This window comes from Canis lupus, chromosome 4 (assembly GCF_003254725.2).
Source record: "Canis lupus dingo isolate Sandy chromosome 4, ASM325472v2, whole genome shotgun sequence".
NCBI classification, from domain to species: Eukaryota; Metazoa; Chordata; class Mammalia; order Carnivora; family Canidae; genus Canis; species Canis lupus.
The window spans coordinates 23,946,963-23,964,566 of NC_064246.1; the positions used below are offsets into that span (position 1 = coordinate 23,946,963).

The window sequence follows — 17,604 nt, forward strand, 5'->3', positions numbered from 1 at the left end:
TCTAGAGACTCACACACCAGAAAGGGCAATGGCTAAAAACTATTTTTCTCTTCTTTCTTTAAAGATTTTATTTATTTATTTAAAAAGGAGCTAGAACATGAGCATGGGGAGGCGCAGAGGGAGAGAGAAAGAGAGAAGCCAACTCCATGCTAAGCAGGAAGCCCAAGCCCGTGGGGCTCGATCCTGGGACAGAGATCATGACCTGAGCTGAGGGCAGATGCTTAACTGACCAGGCCACGCAGGCGCTCTTAAAAAAATATTTCATATGGACAACAATGCCACCAGTATTTTAAAACATCTATTTTTTTCCAAACCGCTGTGTGTGTGTGTGTATGTGTGTGTGTTTTACATCAATTCTATGAAGTAGGGTAGACACCATTCCCATTTGAGAGGTGAGAAAGCTGAGATACAAAGGCAAGAGTACTGTTGGAAATGGACAGGCTGTCACTGGTAAAGCGGGGATCAGGGGTTTGTGGGGCCAAGTCAAAATAGAAACGAGAAACTCTTTTTCAGAAAGCAGGAAAAAAATGCCACTAAAAGAGCTAAAGTATAAAGCTTTTCCTTTAAAAAGATCTTATTAATCATAAAATATCCCGGGATAATAGTGATAACTGAGTAACAATATAAACTTGCAAATTGCAACAATATTTTTGGTGTCCTAATTTTATATAATACAATATGTGCTGCGTTAATAATATGTGATGTATTCGTTGATCACCATAAGACTTTTCTGACTTCTCTGCAAATGTGTTTAATAGCTTAAGATTTACACTCCAATTAACTTCATTTTTGATTCACATAATTGAAAGCACTGTCAGTTGCTCTTGGCAAATGCAAGATTGCAAATATTTGATAATTTTTAATTTTGAGAAGGATCTTTATGCTGATACAACTGTTACTGGAACTATATTAGTATTTTTCCCCATTTCTTGATACCATACCATTTTTATTTTTGTGATAAGATATGTATAACTGCCATTTTAATTGTTTTAAAATGTGGCATTAAGTCCACTAAGTACATTTGCAGTGTTGTTCAACTGTCATCACTGTTCATCTCCAGAACTTTTTCATCATTCCCAGTTGAAACTCCATACATATTAGACAGTAGTAATTTCCCATTGCGCTCTTCCCCAGCATCTGGCAACCACTATTCTACTTTCTGTGGAATTTGTAATTTGCCTGTTCCATAGAAGTGGAGTCCTACGTTTGTCCTTTTATGTCTGGCTCATTTCACTTACCATAATGTTTTCAAGGTTCATCCATGTTATATTAGCAATACTTCATTATTGTAAAAAATACTGTTCGGAATATTGGTGTACAAATACCTGTTCAAGTCCCTGCTTTCAATTCTTTGGGGAACATACCTAGAACTCGATTAGTTAGGTCATGCGGTAATTTTATGTTAAACTTTTCAAGGAACCGTCATACTGTTTTCCATGGCAGCTGCGCTATTTACATTCACCCAGCCATGCAAACAGGTTCCAATTTCTCCACATCCCCACCTACACTGCTTATTTTCCTTTTTTTTTTTTTTTTTTTTTTTTGACGGGAGCCATACGAGTGGGTGCAAGATAGTGTCTCTTGTTCTAGATTTACGTTCTCTAATGATTAGTGACTTGAGCATCTTTTCATGTGCTTATTGATTATTTGTATATCATCTTTGGAGAAACGTCTATTCAAGTCTCTCTTTGCCCAGTTTTCTTCCCCAGCTTTATTGAGATATAATTGACAGAAATACTCTGTGAATTTAGAATGTACATCATGTTGATTTGATATACTTATATATCATGAAATGATTACCACAATAGCATTAGTTAACACCTCCCTCACCTTGCATAATTACAATCTCTTCTTTGAGATAAGAACAATTTAACATCAATTTTCTTAGCAGCTTTCAAGTACATAATACAATACTGTTGACTATAGTCACTGCACTGTACATTACATTTCTAGGACTTTATTGTCTTATAACTAGACATTTGTGCCCTTTAACCAATATCTCCACAATTTCCCCAACCCCTAACCTCTGGCAACCACTTTTCAACTCTGTTTCTGTGGGTTTTGCTTTCTTAGATTTTACGTATAATCATGATACCATACAGTGTCTTTCTCTGTCTGACTTATTTCACTGAATGTAATGCCCTCAAGTTCCATCCGTGTTGTCACAAATAGCAAGATTTCCTTCTTTCTCATGGTTGAGTGTGTGCATGTGTCACATTTTCTTTATCTAGTCACTGTAGACAGACACTTAGGTTGTTTCCATACATACCCAGTGTGAATAATGCTACAGTGAGCATGAGAGTATAGATATATCTTCAGGATTCTGAGTACATTTCCTTTGGATATATATATAACCCAGAAGTGGAATTGCTGGATGATACAGTAGTTCTGTTCTTAATTTTTTTTTAAGGAAATTCCATACTCTTTTTTATTTATTTATTTTTCGTTTACTTTTGGACAGAGCATGAGCAGGGGAGTAAAGGGGAGGGGCAGAGACAGACAGAGGGATAGGGAGAGAGTGAATTTTAAGCAGGTTCACACTCTATCTCATAATCATGAGATCATGACCTGAGCCAAAATAAAGAGTCAGACGTTTAACTGATTGAGCTGCCCAGGTGCCCCTCCACACTGTTTTCCATAGTGGCTGCACCAATTTACATTCCCACGAACAGTGCATATGGGGTTCCCTTTTCTCTGCATCCTCACCAATACATGTTATTTCTCATCTTTTTGATAACAGCCATTGCATCAGATGTGAAGTGATATTGTTTTAATTTGCATTTCCCTGATTAGTTGAGTACCCTCTTGTGTGTCTGTTGGTCACCTGTATGTTGTCTTTGGGAAAATGTCTATTCAGAACACTCAGCCCATTTTTAAAAATTGGATTGTCTGGTTTTTTGCTATTGAGTTGCATGAGTTTGGATATTAACCCCATATCAGATATATAATGTGCAAATATTTTCTCCCATTCCATAGGCTGCTTTTTCATTTTTTGATGGTTTCCTTTGTGGTACAAAAGCTTTTTAGTTTGATGTAGTCCCACTTGTTTATTTTTATTTTTGTTGCTTTCGGAGTCAAATCCAAAAAAATAATGACAAGACCAATGTCAAGGAGGTTACTGCTCATATTTTCTTCTAGAACTTCTATGGTTTCAGGTCTTATGCTCAAGTCTTCTTTTTTTTAAAGAATTTATTTATTTGTTTATTTGTTTATTTATTTACTTATATATTTGGGGGGGGAGAGAGAGAGATAGCAAGAGAGAACACAAACAGGCAGGAGAGGGAGAAGCAGGCTCCTTGTGTGCAGGGAGCCCAATGTGGGGCTTAATCCCAGGACCCTGGGATCATGACCTGAGCCAATGGCAGATGCTTAACTGACTGAGCCACCCAAGTGCCCCTACGTTCAAGTCTTTAATCCACTTTGAGTTCATTTTTCTGTATGGTGGAAGATAGTAGTCCATTTTCATTCTTTTTTTTTTTTAAGATTTTATTCATTTATTCATGAGAGACACACACAGAGCGAGAGAGAGGCAGAGACACAGGCAGAAGGAGAAGCAGGCTCCATGCAGGGAACCGGACATGGGACTCAATCAGGGTCTCCAGGATCACACCCTGGACTGAAAGCAGCGCTAAACCACTGAGCCACCCAGGCTGCCCTATTTTCTTTCTTTTGCATGTGATTGTCCAGTGTTCCCAGCACCATTTCGGAGAGACTGTCCTTTTCCCATTCTATATTTTTTGGTCCTTTTTTATTAATTGACCATATATGCCTGGGTTTACTTCTGGGCTCTCTGTTCTTTTCCATGGATCTATGTGTCTGCTTTTATGCCAACACCATACTGTTTTAATTGCTATAGCTTTGTAGTATAGTTTGAAATCATGAAGTTATGCCTCCAGCTCTGTTCTTACTTTTTTTTAAAGATTTTATTTATTTATTCATGAGAGACACACAGAAAGGCAGAGACATAGGCAGAGTGAGAAACAGGTTCCCCACAGGGGAGCCTGATGTGGGACTCGATCCCAGGACCCCAGAATCATGCCCTGATGCAAAGGCAGACACTCAACCACTGAGCCACACAGGTGCCCCTCTACCTCTGTTCTTTTTTCTTAGGATTGCTTTGGCCATTCAAAGTCTATTGTGGTTCCATACAAATTCAGGATTGTTTGTTCTATTTCTTTGAAAAAAGCCATTATAATTTTGATGGGAATTGCTTTGAATCAATAAATGTTTGGGGGCATAGTGGACATTTTAAGATTCTTCCAATCCATGAACATGGAATATCTTTCCACCATGTCACCTTCAGTGACTTTCATCAATGTCTTATGGGCTTCAGGGAACAGATAGTCCCTAACTTGCAATGGTTCAATTTACAATTTTTGGAGGCACCTGGTTTTCTCAGTCGGTTAAGTATCTGACTCTTGATTTTGGCTCAGATCATGATCTCAGGGTCATGAGATTGAATCCTATGTCAGGCTCCATGCTGGGTATGGAACCTGCTTAAGATCCTCTCTCTTGGGCAGCCCCGGTGGCGCAGTGATTTAGTGCCACCTGCAGCCCAGGGAGTGATCCTGGAGACCCTGGATTGAGTCCCACATCAGGCTCTCTGCATGGTGCCTGTTTCTCCCTCTGCCTGTGTCTCTGCCTCTCTCTCTCTCTCTCTCTCTGTCTGTCTCTATGAGTAAATAAATAAAATCTTTTTTAAAAAATCCTCTCTCTCTCTCTCAAAAAAAAAAAAATTATCTCTCTCCATCTCTCTCTCCCCCTCCCCTTGTTTTCTCAGTCTCAAAAAAAAAAAAAAAAGTGGTGAGAGTGGGCATCCTTGAATTGTTCCTCATAGTATAAAAGCTTTCAACTTTTCTCTGTTGAATATGATGTTAGCTGTTGGCTTCTCATATATGGCCTTTATTATGCTGGGGTATGTTCTCTCTATATATCTATTTCATTGAGAGATTTTATCATAAGTGTGTATTGAATTTTGTCAAATGCTTTTTCTGAATCTATTGAGATGATCATATATTTACCCTTCATTTTATCAATGTGGTATAGCACATTAATAATGTCAGTGTTAATCTTGCATCTCTACAATAAATTCTACATGATTATGGTGTATGATCCTTTTAATGTATGTATTGAATTTGGTTTGCTAATAATTTATTGAGGATTTTTGCATCTATATTCATTGGGTATATTGGCCAGTCCTATTCTTTTCTTGCTTGTAGTATTCTTGTCTAGATTTGACATCAGGATAATGCTGGCCTCAAAATGAGATTGGAAGTGTCTCTCCTCTATTTTTTGGAAGAGTTTGAGAAGGATTGATATTAATTCTTCAAATGTTTGGTAGAATTCACCAGTGAAGCTATCTGATCTTGGACTTTTGTTGCAAGAATTTTGATTGCTAATTTAATCTCCTTCTTAGTAACTGGTTTGCTCAGATTTTCTATTTCATCTTGATTTGGTCTTGGTAGGTTGTATATTTTAGAAGTTTATCCACTTCTGGATGCTCAATTGTTAGTGTATAATTATAATAGTCCCTTATGATTCTTTGTATTTCTGTGGTGTCTGTTATATCCTTTTTTTTCCCTTGGTGAGTCTAGCAAAAAGTTTTTTCTATTTTGTTTTTAAAAAATCAGCTCTCAATTTCAGTGATTTTTTTTTCTATCCTCTTTTTTTTTGTCTCTAATTCATTTACTTCCACTTTGATCTTTATTTCCTTTTTTTTCTACTAATATTGAGCTTCATTTGTTCTCCTTTTTCTAGTTCATTGAGATATAAAGTTAGGTTGTTTCAGACCTTTCTTGTTTCTTAATGTAGGTATTTATCATTGTGAACTTCCTTTTGAATGGCTTTTGCTGCATCCCCTCAGGTTTGGTGTGTTATATTTTGGTTTCATTTGTCTCAAGGTATTTATTATTTCTCTTCTGATATGTATAATTTCCACATATTTGTGAATTTTTTCCTTATAATTGATTTTTCTTCTTGTAATTGATTTCTAATTTTCTACCATTGAGGTCAAAAAAGATTCTTTTTTTTTTTTTTTCAAAAAAGATTCTTGATATAATTTCAATCTTAAACTTATTAAGATTTGGTTTTTGGCTAACATATTGTCTTTCCTAGAGAATATACTATGTGCGCTTGAGAAAAATGTGTATTCTGGGTTTCTTTGCATGGAATGTGTGTTAAGTCCATCTGGTCTAATGTGTTGTGTAAAAGTGAAGATCTCTTCAAGTTAAGATGAGTTTCTTTGGTAACCTATGAGCTTCATGAACTTAGATATTATCGTCTCTATCCAGATTTGGGGAGTTCCTTCCCACTATTTCTTTAAATAAGCTTTCTGACTCTTCCTTCTCTTCTCTTTCTGGGACTCTAATAATTCACAAAGTGTATCTTTTGATGTTATCCTATAGATTAAGTTGGCTTTCTCTATTCTTTTTCTTCTCCTCTGACTGGATAATTTCAAACATCCTATCTTCTAATTCACACTTTTTAAAAAATTCACAATTTTTGTTTGTTTTTCTCCTGCTTGATTCATTTTATTGTTGGTGCTCTCCATTGAATTTTTCAACCTCCTCATTGTCAGCTCCAGATTTTCTGTTTGGTTCTTTTCATGACTTCTGTCTTTCTTATGCTTCTTATTTTGTTCCTGTATTTTTTCTAATTTCATTGAATTGTCTTTCTATGTTTTCATAGAGCCCATCAAGCAACCTTAACACAGTTCTTTTGATTTCTTTTTCTTTTTAAAAAATTGTTTAAAAGATTATTTATGGGAGAGAGGGAGGGGGAGAGACAGTGTGTGAGTGTGTGCATGTGTATGTATGCAAGCCAGAGGTGCGGTGGTGGTGAAGCCAGAGAGAGATAATCTCAAGCAGACTCCACTCTGAGCATGAAGCCCAATGTGGGGCTCAATCTCACAACCCTTAGATCATGACCTGAGCCTAAATCAAGAGTGGAACACCCAACTGACTGAACCATCCAGGCACTCCTGATTTTTTATTAAGTAAATCACAGATATCCATGCCTTTGAGGTTGATTACTAGATTTTTTGTGTGGCCAAATCTTGTTTTATATTATTTAATTCCGGTATAGTTAACATAGTGTTATATTAGTTCCAGTTGTACAATATAGTAATTCAAAAATTCCATACAGGGATCCCTGGGTGGCGCAGCGGTTTGGTGCCTGCCTTTGGCCCAGGGCGCGATCCTGGAGACCCAGGATCGAATCCCACGTCGGGCTCTCGGTGCATGGAGCCTGCTTCTCCCTCTGCCTGTGTCTCCGCCTCTCTCTCTCTCTCTGTGTGACTATCATAGATAAATAAAAATTAAAAAATAAAAAAAAATAAAATAAAATAAAAATTCCATACAGCACCCAGTGCTCATTATGATGAGTGCACTCCTTTATCCCCATCACCTATTTCACTCATTGTGCCACCTGCCCCCCCTCATGGTAACCAGTAGTTTGTTCTCTATAGTTAAGAGTCTGTTTTTGGTTTCTCTCTATATATTTTTCTGTTTGTTTCTTAAATTCCACATATGAAAAAAAAAATTCCACATATGAGTGAAATCATATGGTATTTGTCTTTCCCTGACTGACTTATTTCATTTAGCATTATACTCTCTTGCTTCATCCATGTCATTGCAGATGGTAAGATTACATTTTTTTGTGACTGAATAATATTCCATATGTAATGGAATATTTTCTCACTAATGGAATATTTTTTTCTCACTTTTCTGAGGCCAGAAATAGGATAACGTTTGAAATCTAAGAGAGCTAGGTGTACATGTGGAGCTCACTGGTGGTTGTGGTAGGAACAGGAGCGAGGCTGTAGGGGCTCCTTTCTCGTGGCTTAAAACACCAGGCTGGTTTCTAGCAGGACCCAGGAACCACACGAGGAGCTGGAGCATTCCATATGTAATGAAATATTATTCAACCATAAAAAGAATGAAATATTGCTTTCATGGGTATACATATACACACACCACATCTTCTTTATCCATTCATCAATTGATGGACATGGGCTGCTTCTGTATCTGGGCTATTATAAATAATGCTGCTACAAACAGAGTGGCATATGTTCCTTTGAATTAGCATTTTTGTATTCTTTGGGTAAATATCCAGTACTGCAATTGCTGGATTGTAGGATAGTTCTATTTTTAACTTTTCGAGGAAACTTCATATTGTTTTCCACAGTCTCTGTACCAGATTGCATTCCCATCAACAGTGCAAGAGGGTTCCCCTTTCTCCATATCATCACCAACACCTGTTATTTCTTGTGTTAGTTGATGTTAGCCATTCTGACTAACAGAATGGTGTGAGGTGACATCTATTGTAGTTTTGAATTTCTCTGATAATGAGTGATGTTGAGCATCTTTTGATCTGTTGGTCATCCGGATGTCATCTTTGGAAAAATGTTCACATCTTCTGCCAATATTTAATTGGATTATTTGTTTTCTGGGGATGTTGAATTGTACAAATTCTTTATATATTTTGGAAACTAACCTTTTATCAGGTATGTCATTAGCAAATATCTTCTCCCATCCTGTAGGTTGTATTTTAGTTTTGTTGATTGTTTCCTTTGCTGTGCAGAAGCTTTTTATTTTGATGTAGCCTCAATAGTTTAGTTGTGCTTTTATTTCCCTTGCCTCAAGAGAAATATCTAGAAAATATTGCTACAGCTGATGTCAGAGAAATTACTGCCTGTGCAATCTTCTAGGATTTTATGGTTTCAAGGTCTCACATTTAGGTCTTTAATTCATTTTGAGTTTATTTTTGTGTATGGTGTAAAGTGGTTCAGTTTCATTCTTTTGCCTCTTGCTATACACTTTCCCTAACAGTACTTGTTGAAGAGATTTTCCCACTGCATATTCTGTCCTTTGTTGTAGGTTAATTGACCATATAATTGTGGGTTTATTTCTGGGCTTCTTATTCTGTTCCTTGATCTCTGTGTCTTTTTGTGCCAGTACCATGTGTTTTGATTATTACAGCTTTGTAATATAACCTGAAGTCTGGAATTGCAATTCTTCAAGGCTTGTTTTTCTTTTTCAAGATTGCTTTGGCTATTTGGGGGTCTTTTGTGGTTCCATACAAATTTAAGGATTGTTTGTTCTAGTTCTGTGAAACATGTTGTTGGTATTTTGAAAGGGATTGCATTAAATCTGTACATTGTTCTTGGTAGTATGGACATTTTAACAATATTCTTCAATCCATGAGCATGGAATAACTTTCCATTTGCATATTCTTCGATTTCTTTCACCAATGTTTTCTAATTTTCAGAGTAGGTCTTTCACCTCATTGGTTAAATTTATTCTTAGGTATCCTTTTTTAAAAAAATTTATTTACTGAGAGAGAGAAAGATGGGGGAAGGGCAGAAGGAGAGGAGGACAGAGAATCCCAAGCAGACTCCACACTCAGCTCAGCACAGACCCTGATGTAAGGCTTGATCTCACGACCATGAGCTCATGACCTGAGCTGAAACCATGGATGTTTAACCCACTGAACCACCCAGGCACCTCTATTCCTAGGTATTCTATTATTTTTGGTGCAATTTTAAATGAGTCTGTTTTCTTAATTTCTCTGTCTGCTGCCCTATTAAGGTGTATAGAAATGCAACAGATTTTTGTACATTGATTTTTATATCCTGTGATCTTACTGAATTCACTAATCAGTTCTAGTAGTTTTTTGGTGGAATCTTTAGAGTTTTCTACATATAATATCACATCACCTGCAAATGAAAGTTGTACTTCTTCCTTAGCAATTTAAGTGCTTATTATTTCTTTTTGTTGTCTAATTGCTGTGGCTAGGACTTTCAGTATTATGTTGCATAAGAGTGATGAGTGACAGTCTTCTTTTGTTCCTTATGTTAAGGGAAAAGCTCTCAGTTTGCCCCCATTGATGAGATGGTAGCTATGGGTTTTTCATATGTAGCTTTTATTATTTGAGGTATATTCCCTCTAAACCTACTATGTCAGGGCTTTTTTTTTTTTTAAAGGAATCCCTAAGCCCAATGTGGGATTCAAACTCACAACCCCAAGATCAAGGGTCACATGTTCCACCAACTGAGCTAGCTAGGTGCCCCTGTTGAGGAATTTTATCATGAATGTTGTTGTACTTTGTGAAATACTTTTTCCAAATGTATTGAAATGATCATGTGGTTTTTATCCTGTTTTTTTTTTTTTTTTTTTTTTTTTAACTCTCCCATATTTTAGGTATATGGTATCCTGGCTTTACATTCTTTTGTGAGTTGCTTGACTGATTTTTACAGATACACTTATTTTTACTGCTTTTAAAAAAAGATTATTTTAGAGAAAGTGCACGCTGTGGTGAGGGAAGGGTGGTGGTGGGAAAGGAGAGAGAGAATCCCAAAGTAGACTCCCTGCTGAGTGTGGAACCCAATCTGGGGCCAGTCCTATGACACTGAGATCACAATGTGAGCCAAAATCTAGAGTCAGTTGCTTAACCAACTGAGCCCTTTTTTGCTGCTTCTATGCTCCCCACTTTTGTTAGTCTTACTTATCATCTTCCCTTTCCATTCAGAGTCCCTTTTAACATTTCTTGTAGGGATGGTTCAATGATTATGAATTCTTTTAACTTCTGTTTGTCTGGAAACTGTTTATCTGTCTTTCTATTCTGAATGATAGCCTTGCTGGATAGAGTATTCTTGGCTGCAGATTTTCCTTTCAGCATTTAGAATATGTCATGCCACTCTCTTCTGGCCTTGCAAATTTTCTGCTGAAAAATCCACTCATAATCTAATGGCGGTTACTCTTTTATGTAACTGTTTTTCTTTTCTCTTCCTGCTTTTAAAATTCTTTCATTACTTTTTGACATTTTAATTACTATGTGTCTTGGTTGGATCTCCTTTGGTTTGTTTATTCGTTTATTTATTTAGAATGCATCAGTCAGAGGGTGGGGGTGCAGAGGGACAAGGAGAGAGAGCATCTTAAGCAGGCTCCACTCCCAGCATGGAGCTTGATGGGGGCCTTGATCACATGGTTCTGAGATCATGACCTGAGCCAAAATCAAGAGTTGGACGCTTAATCTACTGAGCTATCCAGGTACCCATCTTGGTTGATTTTGTTGGGGGGATCTCTGCCTCTTGGATCTGAATTTCTGTTTCAGATTTGGGTAGTTTTCACTTTTATTTCTTCGGATAAGTTTCCTGGCCCCTTTTCTCCCCCTTCTCTTTCTGGGATCTGTATAATGCATATGTTATTATGCTTGATGGAGTCACTGCTTTCCTTTAGTCTATTCTGCTTTGTATAATTTTTTTCAGTCAGCTTGATTATTTTCCATTACTCTATCCTCCAGGTTCCTGCTCCATTCTTCTGCTTCCTCTATTCTACCATTTATTCCATCTAATTTCATTTATTGTGTTTTTCATCTCTGATTCTTTCTCTCTTTGTTAAGGATCTCACTGATGCCCTCCACTCTTTTCTCAAGTCCAGTGAATATGTTTATGATTATTACTTTAAATTCTCTGTCAAGTATATTACTTATATCTGTTTCATTTAAGTCTCTTGCTGTGGTTTTGTTCTGTTCTCTCATTTGGGATGTTTTTCTCTGTCTCCTCATTTTGTTTATGTCTCTGTTTCTGAGTGTTATGTAAGTCAGATATGTCTCCTGCTCTTGAGAGGTGTAGCCTTATAAAGGAGAGATCCTGTAGTGCTGTGCTGTGCAGCACCCCCTGTGGACCAGGACCTGGCACTTCAGAAGTGTTTTTTTTTTTTTAATGTTTTATTTTTATTTTTATTTTTATTTATTTATGATAGTCACAGAGAGAGAGACAGAGGCAGAGACACAGGCAGAGGGAGAAGCAGGCTCCATGCACTGAGAGCCCGATGTGGGATTCGATCCTGGGTCTCCAGGATCGCACCCTGGGCCAAAGGCAGGCGCTAAACCACTGCGCCACCCAGGGTTCCCCCACTGCGCCACTCAGGGTTCCCCAGAAGTGTTTTCTACGTGTGTTGGGTGCACCTTGCTTTTGTGACCAAGCTGCTTTTTTCTTCAGTCCAGCCATCTGCAGTGTCTCTCTTTGCCTGTCATGAGCCATGTTTAGTCCCTGTGGTATTAGCGGATCAGTCTGTGGCTTCCTTGGGCTTGAGATGAATCAGATTCCGCATTTGCTGGAGATGCAATAGCACCAAATTGCAGGGTGTTTTCCCTGTGTTGTGCCCTGAGAAGCTTCTGTTGGTGGGCGGGGCCTGCAGTCAGATCAGCTGTCTGCCCCCAGCCCACTGTTGGTCATAGTCAGACTGGTGTGTGTGGATATCTTTCCGTCTCTCCAGAGCAGGCGTCACTTTGGAGTGGTGTTGGTGCTGTCAGGACTGCTTGCACACTGCCACGTTTGTGGCTCCCGTTTGAATGGGCTGTGTTCAAGAGCGTATTAGAGGGGGCAGATCCACAAAGCACAGGGGGCAAGACTTGCAGTTTTAGCATGGTTTGTGCACAGGTCCCCTGGAAGAAGGGACTTTGCTGCTCCTGGGACCGAGGTCCCACAAAGCATGCAGTTCAGGATACACAGTGTTAGCAAGGTTCGCTCAGGACATCTGGAGTAGGGAACCCACAGTGCTGGGTTCCCTGGGTGCCCCTGGCTAGAGGGGCAGATCTGCCAATGTTGGGGAGGCCGGGTGCAGTATAAGCCAATGAGGTAGTGTATGGTGGCACTGCACCGCTCCACAGCTGGCTGCCTGTTTCCCCTGGGGAGTGGGGAAAGGTAAGTGGTGCCTGCCAGCACCTTTGTTCCTAGAGGAGTTTCCCAACCATCTCTTGTCTCTCCCTCCAGACACACTCTAATATTAGTAAATAACCCTCCCTCCTGCGTGCCCCAGGCATTTTTCAAATTGCTGCTTCTATGTTGAATTTTTGCAGGCTTTTTTTTTTTGTGCTGTCTCTTTAAGGCCAGGGACTCAGTTTCCTCTGCCCTCCCAACTTTCCCAGAGCCAAGCCTGCTGATTTTTTTTTTTTTTTAATTCCAGGTTTTAAGTCCTGTTGGTTGTAAGAACTCTTGAAACTCTGCCTCTGTGGTTTTCAAAGCCAAATGTTAAGGAGGATTCTTCTTCCTCATGCAGGCTCCCTGGTGTGATAGTCCCGTTTCTCTCTCCTCTCGGTGCTGGTGGGTCCGTCCCTCCCACAGATGGTCCTGAAGTCTCTTGGGCTCCTCACCAGGTCTCCGCCCTTCCTACCGTCTTTGATGTGGCCTCTGCTCTGTGTTTAGTTGTGCAGTTGGTTGTGCCAGTCTTTGGGTCGTTTTCTGGGTTGTTTATGGTGATGTGAGAGTTATCTACTTGTGTCCATGGGACAAGGTGAACTTCAGGTCTTCCTCCTCTGCAATTCTCCTCGGGCAAACCCTTAGGAAACATTTTCTTTTCTTTTTCTTTTTCTTTCTTTCTTTTTTTTTTTTTTTTAAGATTTTATCTATTTAATCATGAGAGACACACACAGAGAGAGAGAGAGAGAGAGAGAGAGAGAGGCAGAGACACAGGCAGAGGGAGAAGCAGGCTCCATGCAGGGAGTCCGACGTGGGACTCGATCCTGGGTCTCCAGGATCACACCCTAGGCTGCAGGTGGCACTAAACCAACTGTGCCACTGGGGCTGCCCAATAGATTTTTTTTAAAATACTGATCCTCACATTCTTAGAATAGACAACACTTGGTTAGGCTATTTTTGATTTATAGTTTGCAATGCCAAGTTGTTTGCTAATTTTTAAAACCTACAGTACTGGGATTTCAAAGAACAGAAATTTAAAATCTTGGTAGGATCAAATTATAATTTTTTTTCTTTTCTGGTTAATGCTTTTTTTATGTCCTAAGAAATTTTGCCAACACAAAGGTCACAAAGATTTTCTCCTGTATTTTTTCTAAATTTTTATACTATTACTATTCACATTGAAGTATATTATCCACTTCAAGTTTTTCTGTGTGTATGGTGTGAGATAAAGGTAAAATTTGATTGGTACACATGTGGTAGATAGGAGGATAGGTAGATATCCAATTATTGTTAAAAAGGCTACACAGTTCCTATTGCATTACTTTGACCCCTTTGTCAAGAATCAATTGACTATATATGAATTTATCTATTTCTGGACTTTGTATTTGGTTCCACTGATCTGTATGTCTATTCTTATAACAATACACACTATCGCAACTACTGTGACTTCATAAAAAGTCTTTAAATCAGGTTATGTAAAACTTCCAACTTTGTTCATTTTTTCCCAATTTTTTTCATCTACATTCTTTGGGAGGGGGAGTCCTGACACAGGACTGGATCCCAAGACCCTGAGATCATGACCTGAGCTGAAAGCAGATACTTAACTGACTGAGCCACCTAGGCCATGTTCAGTGATTTTTTTTTTTTTTGATCTTACATATACATTGTTTTTAAAATTTAATTTTAAATTGATTTTTGTATATGGACTTTGTATTCTTATTCATCTCTACTAGTTTCTTAAAAAAATATTTTATTTATTCATGAGAGACACAGAGAGAAAGGCAGAGACACAGGCAGAGGGAGAAGGAGGCTCCATGCTGGGAGCCTGACATGGGATTTGATCCTGGGTCTTCAGGATCATGCCCTGGGCCAAAGGCAGGTGCTAAACTGCTGAGCCACCCATGGATCCCCTAGTTTTGCTTTTTTTTTTTTTTTTTTTTAAGATTTATTTATTTTAGAGAGAGATCGAGAGCAGGGGTCGGGATGGGGATAGAAGGTGAGAGAATCCCAAGCAGACTCCACACTAAGTATGGAGCTGGATGTAGTGCTGGACCCCACAACCCTGAGATAACAATCTGAGCTGAAAGCAAGAGTCAGACACTTAATCGGCTCTGCAACCCTAGGGCCCTTGTACTAGGTTTTTTTGTTTTTTGTTTGTTTTTAAGTTTATTATGTGTTTGTGTGTGTGTGTGTGTGTGTGTGTGTATGTGTGTATTTTTTAAAGATTTTATTTATTCGTGAGAGACAGAGAGAGAGGCGGGGGGCAGAGACATAGGCAGAGGGAGAAGCAGGCTCCATGCAGGGAGCCCCATGTGGGACTTGATCCCAGAACTCCAGGATCACGCTCTGGGCCAAAGGCAGGTGCCAAACTGCTGAACCACCCAGGGATCCCCATATTATATGTATATATTTTTGGTAATATTTTTATCCAACATGGGGCTTGAACTGGTGACCCCAAGATTAAGAGTCACATGCTCTTCTGACAGCCCCAGTCTGTGTTAGTTTTAAAGCTTTTTTGTAGATCCTCTAGGATTTTCTACAAACACAATCATGTCACCTGTGAATAAAGGCCACTTCTTCCTTTCCAATGTATGTGTCTTTTATTTTTTTCTTATCTTATTGCACTGACTAGGATCTTCCTATAATGGGTCTTAGTCCATTTGGGCTACTATAACAAAATGCCACAGACAAGGTAGTTTTTTTTTCTTATTTTTTTTTTAATTTATCTACGATAGTCACACAGAGAGAGGCAGAGACACAGGCAGAGGGAGAAGCAGGCTCCACGCACCGGGAGCCCGACGTAGGATTCAATCCCGAGTCTCCAGGATCGTGCCCCGGGCCAAAGGCAGGCACCAAACCGCTGCACCACCCAGGAATCCCAGACAAGGTAGTTTAAAGTATCAATTATATTTCTCACAGTTCTGGAGGCTGGAAGTCTGAGATCAGCCTGCCAACATAGTTAGGTGAGCCCTCATCTGGTTTACAGAGTTCTTGTATCCTCATATGGTGAAAGGGCCTAGGAAACCTTGTGACATCTTCTATAAGATCATTAATCCATTTCATAAGAGCTCCACACTTATGACCTAATCACTTCCCAAAGGCTCCACCTACTAATATCATAATATGGTGATAATTTCAAGATATCAATTGGTGGAGGAGAGACACAAACAGTCAGACCATAGCACAGTGTTAAAAAGGAAGGGGGAAGGGAGAAAGCAAGCATTTTGCCTCATTCCAAACATAGTGAGAAAACATTTAGTCTTTTACCATTTATACATGATGATAGAGTAAGGTTTTTATAAGTGCCCTTTATCAAGTTGAAGTTTCTCTCTATAGCTAGTTTGCTTTACTTTTTTTTCTTTAAACTAGAAATTACTTTTAAAATATGTGACACTTCCTGAATTTGCCTGTCATCCTTGCACAGGGACCATGCTAATCTTCTCTGTATTGTTCCAATTTTAGTATATGTGTTGCTGATGCAAGCACTGTTTTATTTTTTTTAAGCATGAATGCTATTGAAATTTGTCAAAAGTTTTATCTGCATCTACTGAATCATGTGGTCATTTTTTATTTCTTCTTCTGGCAATGTGATAAATTTCACAGACTGGATTTTGATTGTTAAAACAACTTTGTATTCCTGAGATAAATATGACTTGGTCAGAGAATATTAACCTCTTTTTATTGTTGAATTGGACTTGCTAATATTTTGCAAGGGATTTTGCTTCTGTGATCATGAGAGCCTTATTGGTAGTTTTGTTGTTTTTGGAATCAGAATATTTCTTAAATGAGTAAGGAAGTTTTTCCTCTGTTTTCTAAAAAGATTTGTATAGGACTGGTATTCTTCTGTACATATTTGATAGAATTTGCTTACTGAAAATATCTAGACCTCAATTTTGCTTTATGGTAATGTTTTTCATTATTAGTTCAATTCCTTTACTTCATATGGAGCTATTCAGGCCATTTATTCTTGGTATGTGTCCAATTCATATAAGTTATCTAATTATTGATATAGACGTTCATTATATTCCATTATTATCCTCTTAATATCTGTAGAAACTGTAGTAATGTCCCCTTTAAAATTCCCAATATTGGTAATTTGTGTCTTTTCTGTTTTTTATCATTCTTGCTAGAGGCTTATGAGTTTTATCAATCTATTCAAGAAACTGGCTTTTGGTTTCATCGAATTTCTCTATAGTTGGTCTATTTTCTATTTCATTTATTTCTGCTCTTTGTTGTGATGTTACCTTCTGCTTTTGATTTAATTCATTCTTCTTTTTCTAACCCTAAAAAACATTTTTATTGAAATATATTACACCATACAACCCAACAACTTAAAATGTACAATTTGGTATCTTTTAGTACATTCACAGAATTATGTATTATTCATCATCACGCAATTTTAGAACATTTTCATTACCCCCAAAAGAAGTCCTATATACCTTAGCCAACACTTCCTAATTACCCCATCTCCAGGCAAACCCTAATCTTTTCTCTATAGATTTGTCTGTTTTGGACATTTCATATATATGGAATCATATAATATATTGTCTTTAGTGACTGATTTTTCACTTAGTATATGTTGTCAGGGCTCATCCATCTTATAGCATGCGTCAGTACTTCATTCTCTCTCATTGCTGAGTAATACTTCATTGTATGGCTTTTTTAGTTTCTTAATGTAGAAACTTAGGTTATTAATTTTAGACCTTTCTTTTTCCTAATGTAGGTAGTAAGTACTCCAAACTTTCAGGTAAGCACTAATTGTTTCCATGATACTTACTAAGGGTTTTCTCTATTCTTCTCTAATTAAATATATTTATTTTATGATATTTTTGTTTTTATAATGTCCTTTAATATTCCAAGAAAAAATAATAGGATAAGAAATCTATTTATCTATCAGGCTCAAC

General features: G+C 38.0%; 1 non-coding gene across 1 annotated transcript; it reads right to left on the reverse strand.

Moving 5' to 3' along the window:
• Nucleotides 1-16,079: 16,079 nt before the first annotated feature.
• Nucleotides 16,080-16,186, reverse strand: LOC112652072 (U6 spliceosomal RNA). The gene has a single exon (XR_003131224.1). It is a non-coding gene; the product is annotated as a U6 spliceosomal RNA (small nuclear RNA).
• Between the last annotated feature and the right edge of the window lie 1,418 nt (nucleotides 16,187-17,604).